Source organism: Neomonachus schauinslandi, chromosome 12 (genome assembly GCF_002201575.2).
Source record: "Neomonachus schauinslandi chromosome 12, ASM220157v2, whole genome shotgun sequence".
NCBI classification, from domain to species: domain Eukaryota; kingdom Metazoa; phylum Chordata; class Mammalia; order Carnivora; family Phocidae; genus Neomonachus; species Neomonachus schauinslandi.
Genome location: NC_058414.1, coordinates 13495077 through 13503688, shown reverse-complemented (window position 1 = coordinate 13503688; position 8612 = coordinate 13495077). Strand labels below are relative to the sequence as shown.

General features: G+C 39.4%; 1 pseudogene; it reads left to right on the top strand.

Moving 5' to 3' along the window:
• The first annotated feature begins 6310 nt into the window (after window positions 1–6310).
• Window positions 6311–7920, top strand: LOC110592641 (annotated as a pseudogene).
• The last annotated feature ends 692 nt before the right edge of the window (window positions 7921–8612 follow it).

Sequence of the window (8612 nt, the reverse complement as noted above, 5' to 3'; positions counted from 1 at the left end):
TGCTGAGCAAGGAGCCTGATGCGGGACTAGATCCCAGGCCCCTGGGATCATGACCTGAGCCGAAGGCAGACGCACAACTAACTGAGCCACCCAGGTGTCCCAGCACTCATACTTTTAGCACTTACACTCATACTTTTAGCACTCGTCTTCAGCTGATGTTATATATGTCTTTGTTTATTGTAGGTCTCTCCTCATTAGAATCCAGCTTCATGAGATCAGAGCCGTTGTTTTGGGTCATTACTGCATGTCCAGATGCTCTTAATTAAGATTTAAATGAATGAATAAATATTCTCTAATAAGAATCCCTCCCAGGACATTTCCTGGTGGTTAAATTATTTTATTTTTGGAGGGACAGGGGTCAGTTAAGTGTAGTTTCTAGACTAAGTGGCAGTAATATAGGGAAAATTTGAGATACAGTCTGCTTTAAAAAATAATGAACATAGACTGTGGGATAATTTTTTAATTAAGACCTGGAGGCAAAGCCTTCAGACCTGGTGGACGTTTATTGAAACAGTTCCTCTGGTATGTAATGAGACTATCCAGAGTTGCCAGTTGGAATTCTAGAAATTGATTTAGACCACTTTTTAAATTTTATTTTATTTTTTTATAAGTTTGGGGTTTTTTAAAATTTTTATTGTTATGTTAATCACCATACATTACATCATTAGTTTTTGATGTAGTGTTCCATGATTCATTGTTTGTGCATAACACCCAGTACTCCGTGCAGAACATGCCCTCTTTAATACCCATCACCAGGCTAACCCATCCTCTCACCCCCCTCCCCTCTAGAACCCTCAGTTTGTTTTTCAGAGCCCATCATCTCTCATGGTTCGTCTCCCCCTCCGATTTCCCCCACTTCATTCTTCCCCTCCTGCTATCTTCTTCTTCTTTTTTTTTTTCCTTAACATATATTGCATTATTTGTTTCAGAGGTACAGATCTGTAATTCAACAGTCTTGCACAATTCACAGCGCTCACCATAGCACATACCCTCCCCAGTGTCTATCACCCAGCCAGCCCATCCCTCCCACCACACCCCCCACTCCAGCAACCCTCAACCCTTGTTTCCTGAGATTAAGAATTCCTCATATCAGTGAAGTCATGTGATACATGTCTTTCTCTGATTGACTTATTTCGTTCAGCATAACACCCTCCAGTTCCATCCATGTCGTTGCAAATGGCAAGATCTCATTCCTTTTGATGGCTGCATAATATTCCATTGTATATATATACCACATCTTCTTTATCCATTCATCTGGACCACTTTTTTTATTTTAAAGAGGTTTTAGGGACTATTTTGTCTCATTCTGTTTCTCTTTTATTTCAAAATTCTTCCACATTTTAATCCAGTGTTATAGAAAATAGAATATAGGCCCCCCAAATGGGTTCCAAGATATAATTGCTGTTTAATTTGGGATAAGAAAGTTTCTGGAAAAGTAGCCAGCATCACTCAAGAGCCTCAACTGATCTTCCCAGGCCCCTTCAATCTGAAGTCAGATCAGTTGTTTTTAAAGGAATTGGTCATCTGTCTTTCCTTTCTTTTCCTAAGGCTTGTCTTCCTTATTAAGAAACGGCCTCAAGTTTACCTTGCATTGGGTGAAGAGAACTTCATCACAGGAATCCACCTTTTCCCTTCCCCTCTCCAACAGAATAAAAGTAACCATCTGAAAGGACAGATTTTGTCATTATATTAGGGAAATTTATACGAATAACATCATCTGGGCAATCTGAATTATGAGATTACAAAGTTACAAAGTTTTTTTTCAGGAAGATGCACATTGTCACTTTTGGGAGAATTATGACTTTTGATTAAATTCTGAAGTTTTTGGTTTTTTGTGCTTTTTTGATTTCATGGTCTAACCTTTAGAAATATCTGTGGCTTGGCTGTGGTTACACAGCCACCTTAGGACCCAGGTGTCCCTCTGTCTCCCAAGGCTCATGCCCCTTCCCTGCATCCTCCAACACCTCCCTAAAACACTCCCCTGCATTTTTCTCCTTCAGATCCACATGAAGGGAAAGATGCAAGCTAGGCCATCACTGAGTTTCCTCTGTTTAATATTTGTCTAAATTGTTGATGAAGAATGGGAAGAGACTGATTTAAATTGGATTCTTTTTTTTTTTTTAAGGTATTTCTGGACTCTGCTGAGTGGAAAATAAGAAGTTAATTATGGAAAATAAAAACGAGTACATTCCTACATCAAGGAATGGTGGGACTTTTTGAAGTTTGATGACTACAGGAATAAAATGTGTGCTCTTCAAAGTACACTAAGCACTTAGGTTCAGAAAATATTTTCTGAAATACTCTTTGGATGTAAAACAAGAGATTGGTTTGTGCTGGCACAGATATATCTGGGAGGGTTAATGCCTCTGTGCTTAAAGAAACTGCCCCGGGGTAAGACAACTGGCGTAGGATCTGTTATGATGGCAGTTGACCATTTAGAATCTTTACAATCTGAAGAAAAACAAGCATGAGAAGAAGTGCGGAACAGCCACAGATCATCACCCTACACCAAGAGCCCTCCAGTTTCTGTGCAAGATGAAAATTCTCTGTCATTTGAAAAAGCAGGAAAATAAACATTCTAACAATGACAGTTTGTTTGTTTGTGAAACTGAGGAAAATAGCCCTCAAGTTCTTTAAGACAGATCATGGTCTCAAAAGACCTATAGGTTAGAACAAAAACAAAAGCAAAAACTGGGCTTACGTTCATTTACTTGAGTAACATTTAGTGAAATTATTTCAAGGACATACTTTTATTTTTTAGTACATACTTTGCAAAAGTAGGATAAATATGCAATTTCCTGCTGCTACCTAGAGCTGAGAGTTAGTTCAACTGAAAAATAAAACAAAATTAGACAGACCCAAATATCTCTCAGAATGAGTGGTGCTACGAATAAAAGAAGAGATATTAAAATATTTACTGCATCAAAATGAAAAATTATGGTGGGGGTCTATCTATGTTCTGGTTTTAGTATCTCTCACTTTCACCGCACATAGTAGATATTTATTGTTTTGGTGTGTGTGCTCATCAGGCACCCATTACGGGGAGAATGCACTGGATATTTGTTGTTGTTTCTGTTGCTTTCATCCAGTTCTATTCTGTAGAAATAGTATTCCAATCCTGCTGTGGAAAACCAGCCCTCCCCCCTGTCTGAGCCCAGCAGATGAACCTGAATCCAGCCATCGGTTCCCAGGGAGTGGTATGTGACCCAGGCTAAGCTAATCAGCACTATCTATTTCCCCTGACAAAGTAATTGGTTCAGAAAGAACACATGACCCAAATTGGACCAATCAGGACATAAAACACTCAATTCAAAAAAATTGATGCATGACCCAGACCTTACTGGATTCTTTCTCAGAAGATGTGAATGGATAAAGAAGATGTGAGATATATATATGATATATGTATGTATATATTCACCTGCTGGGTTCAGAATACTATTTATGTGTATATTTTTGCCTCACACACACACACATATGCCCACACACACAAACACACACGCAATGGAATATTACTCAGCCATCAGAAAGGAAGAATACTTACCACTTACATCAATGTGGATGGAACTGGAGGGTATTATGCTGAGTGAAATAAGTCATTCAGAGAAAGACAATTATCATATGGTTTCACTTATAAATAGAATATAAGAAACGGCACAGAGGATCATAGGAGAAGGGAGGGAAGACTGAATGGAAAGAAATCAGAGGGGGAGACAAACCGTGAGAGACTCTCAACTTTAGGAAACAAACTGAGGGTTTCAGAAGGGGGTGGGGGGCATGGGGTAGCCAGGTGATGGGCATTAAGGAAGGCACGTGATGTGATGAGCACTGGGTGTTATACGCAACTAATGAATCATTGAACATTACATCAAAAACTAATGATGTATTATATGTTGGCTAATTGAATTTAAATAAAAAAAAGAATAGAGCTATTGCTATCATGCATTGCTGGTGAGAATGCAAAGTGTTACAGCCTTACAGAGGGAAATTCAGCAATATCTAAAGAGGCTGACAACAGAATGCGATTTATAATCTGTGGTTTTCTTTGCCTATAAAAGATGTTACCAGGACAATTAGTGAAATTGGAATAAGGTGTGTGGATTAGCTGACATAGCAACTTTAATATCTGGATTTTGATCATTGTATTTTGATAACTGTATTGTGGTTGATATCCTTATTTTTAGGTAATACACACTCAAGTATTTAGACATAAAGCGTCATCACATCTGCAACTCACTCACTCATGTTTCAGGAAAATTACATTATACACACACACACGCAGAGATAATACATTAAAGCAGGGAACAAGAAAAAGAATGCTAAGGCAAATGGAATAAGGAGTTAGCAATGGAGGAACATGGCTAACGGTTGTGGTGTAATAAGAGATACATTTGGTCTTTGTCCATGGTTCCTGGGACAGAGTTCCGAAAACCCTTGACATTTTGCCACTCATAACAGGCCCCTTTGAGCACATCTGAGTTTATGCTAATGAGGTGACTTATGCTGGGCCCCAAAGCTAGCCGGAGCTGGTCACCAGAGAGATCAAGTAATTAGAGGGTTGGAAATTTCAGCCATGCCCACCAACCTCTGGAAAGGTGAGGGGGCTGAAGATTAAGCTCTATAAAAACTCCTGAGCAACAAGGTCTGATGAGCTTTAGGCTTGGTGAAAACATCCACGGTTTTGCATCCCAGTTCCATGGGGACAGAAATTCTTATCCTCAGTACCCTTCCAGACCTCACCCTATATACCTCTTCATCCAACTATTCATCTGGATCCTTTAGAATATCCTTTATAATAAATGAGTAAATGGAAGTAAATGTTTCTCTGAGCTCTGTGAGTGACTCTAACAAGATGATTAAACTTGAGAAGGGGGTCATGGGAACCTTCAATTTATAGCCAGGTCAGAAACAGGTGAATTGTGATTGCCACGTGAAAACAGGGAAACAGCCCTTCACTGTGGGATCTGATGCTATCTCCAGTTAGACAGTGGCAGAACTGAGTTAACTTGCAGGACACCTGGGTGGTGTTGCAGAATTGCTTAATGTGTGTAAAAACCAGCACACCTTTGGTGTCAGGAGTGAAGTGTGGGAGTAGTGTTGAGAGTAAAGGAGACACACAGGAAGTGAATTTTCCTTCACAGAGGATATAAAGGGATTCTTTCTTATTCTCATAACTCTTCTGTAAATCTAATTATGTCAAAATAAAATTTACTGAAGAAAAAGAGCAGGAGGGAGAGGAGGAAGTGGCAGGAAAGGAGGAGGAAAAAGAAGAGAGTTGCTGTTGGCAACCATCTTAAAACCACACTGGGAAAGGCTGTCTCAAAATGGAATAGACCCAGAGACAGCAGAGCCAAGAGGTGGATCCAGGTGACTCTGCTGGAGCCCTAGGTTAAGCTTTAAATTAGTGAATCAGCTCTTCCCCTATACTTTTCAGCTTACATGAGTCAAAAAAGTCCTTTTTCATAAGACTTGCTGGTGAACTATGTAATAATTCACCAGATTCCAGTTGGAAGCTACTGCATTTCTTTTGTTTTCTTCCATTTTTATTTTTCAAGTTGTTTTCATTCCTAAATAAACACTGGAACTACACAGTAGAGTTCAAAGAAGCTACAAGCTTTGCTGGCAAAATATGAAAAGCTAAAAGAAGGAAGAGGAGGACAGAAATTACTTAGAGAAACACAACCATCAAGAATTACATGGACAACTCAACAACAACAACAAAAAAGCAAATGACCTGATTTAAAAATGAGCTAAGGACTTGACTAGAAATGTCTCCAAGGAAGAAGGACCAACGGATATATGAAAAGATGCTCAATAACACGAATCATTAGGGAAATGAACATCAAAACCATAATGAGATGTCACCTCACACCTATTAGGATGGCTACTATTAAAAAAGCAAACAAACAATATAACAAGTGTTGGCGAGGATGTGGAGAAATTAGAATTTTTGTGCACTGTTGGTGGGAATATAAAATGGTGCAGCCACTACAGAAAATAGTATGGCGGTCCACCCCCTACCCCCCAAAAGCCACAAACATAGAATTACCATATGACCCAGTATATACCACAAATAATTGAAAAGGTATTGAGTAATTGAAGAGTATACACCCCAGCATCTCAAAGAAGCATTTATACACCCATGTCGAGAGCAGCATTGTTTACAATAGCCAGCAAGTGAAAGCAACTCAAGTACCCATCAGCGGATGAATGGACAAATGCAATGTGTCATATCCATACAAGAAATGTTATTTAACCTTAAAAAAGGAAGGGAAAAAAAAAAAAAGGAAAGTCTGACACAGCTACAACCTGGATGAACCTGGAGGACATGATGCTGAGTGAGATAAGCCAGTTGCAGAAGAACAAGTACTGTGTGAGTCCTCTTAGATGAGGTATCTAAAGCCGTCAAGTTCATGGAAAGTAGAATGGTGGTTTCCAGGAGAGATGGGGAGTTAGTGTTTAATAGGTACAGGTTTCAGTTTTGCAAGATGAAAAGGATTCTAAGGATGGATGATGGTGGTGGTTGCACAATAATGTGAATGAACTAACCTAATGCCACTGAAATTTCAGTACTTTTTTTAATGGTTAAGATGGTAAATTTTATGCTATGTGCACTTTACCACATTAAAAAAAAAAGAGTTCTAAAAACAAAGAACTTGCTGTAGGACAGATTAAACAACTTACAGAGTTTGGGCAGAAAATGGCTACAGTAAAAAAAAAAAAAAGATCAGCCAAAGGAAGTGAAAATTTATCAATCCTGAGGAAAAGTAAAATCTATTGTAAAAATCTAAGATAAATCTATTAGAAAATGTAGCAGAAAATCAGGGAAACTTTAACTAGAAGGGAATTTGACCCTGAGACATTGGTGTTACAAGATTACAAGCAAAGGATTACTAAATAGGGATCACTGGGCATGAGCTCTCTTCTTATTCTAGAAGTTCTAAGAAAGATTACCTCTGTCAACATACTCCTCTGACCTTCTCGCTGACTCTTTCCATTTCAGTCTTTGAGATTTATTACTTTGACTTAAGGCTTTTTTCCTCTGTCCTAACCTTGGTCCTATATTCCAGTACTACATTACAAAACCTATTAAACACTCTCCACCTGTTCTTCAAACCAGTATGTCAAAATGTATTATCTTCTCCTCAGCATCCACTCCTAAAGGATCTTGTGATTTCTGCCAATCGCTCCCCCCTTGCCTCCAAATTTTCCCTCCCCCACCTCCCGTGCCCCTGTATCTGCGTGGTGATTCCGTCCTGGCATGTCTCCCTCCCTGCCTCTCCTTTCTGTCTCTTCTTTCCCCCCTCATTGCCCCTACCCTACCCTCTGTCTATTCACTCTTAGGTTGCTGAGGCAAATCCAAACTGGCTCTCCTCCTCCCACCTCTCCCCTGCTCCATCGTTGACAAGCCTGAGGAAAGCAGGAAAGAAGGGAGGGAAGGAGTGAGGGATGGTTGGAGGAAAACAATATTGGAAACATTTCAAGAATTTGAAGATAAAATCAAAAGACTCATCATGAGACTTCTTTTTTTCCCCCCCACTTTCACGGGGCTCGAGGGTCAGACTACAGGTCTCCTTGACCTGGCAGCTCCGGGAGAGCAGAGTACAAACTGCGGAGGCTGGAGTCAGGGCAGGACAGGCATTTAGAAAGTTTCTTCCCGTTTGAGTTTAAAGGAGTGCAGCAGAAACTGTAGCCAAAGGAGGCATTATACTTCCTAAAAAATCTCAAGGAGAAGTGTTGCAAGCAACAGTAGTAGCTGCTGGGTGGGGCTCTAAAGGAAAGGGTGGAGAGATTCAACCAGTTAGCATGGAAGTTGGAGATGAAGTTCTTTTCCCAGACCATGGAGGCACCAAAGTAGTTCTAGATGACAAGGATTATTTCTTATTTGGAGATGGTGACATCCTCGGAAAGTATGTAGACTGAAATAAATCACTGAAATGGCATCAAATAAAGGTGCCCATTCCAGTGAAGTTGTGAAATCCTTCATCATGTGAGTAATTCTCATGGCTCTCCCTTATAATAAACTAATGGTATCCAAAGAAACAAACAGAAAGATTCATCATGAGAAAAATATAAAAGCTACCTTCCTTAACAATTTCCATTCCTCAACACAATCCTTGTACATATATTTTTACATATTTTTTCCCAAAATTTCCTAAAGAAAATAATGGATACTTTCTAGGAGTCCAGCCAGACCACAGTTTATGAATCATTATGATTAAATAAAGCCTATAAGAATCAGTTCCACTATATAGAACATAGTGTGTTCAGTCTGAGATTTTGTGTCAAAAAATCTCTCCAAGAAGAAAGAGGAACCCTCCTACTCTGTTGGTGGGAATGCAAGCTGGTGCAGCCACTCTGGAAAACAGTACGGAGGTTCCTCAAAAAGTTGAAAATAGACCTACCATATGATCCAGTGATTGCACTACTGGGTATTTACCCCAAAGATACAAATGGAGGGATCCGAAGGGGTACGTGCACCCTGATGTTTATAGCAGCAATGTCCACAATAGCCAAACTATGGAAAGAGCCAAGATGTCCATCAACAGATGAATGGATAAAGAAGATGTGGTATATATATATATATATATATATATATATATATATATATATAT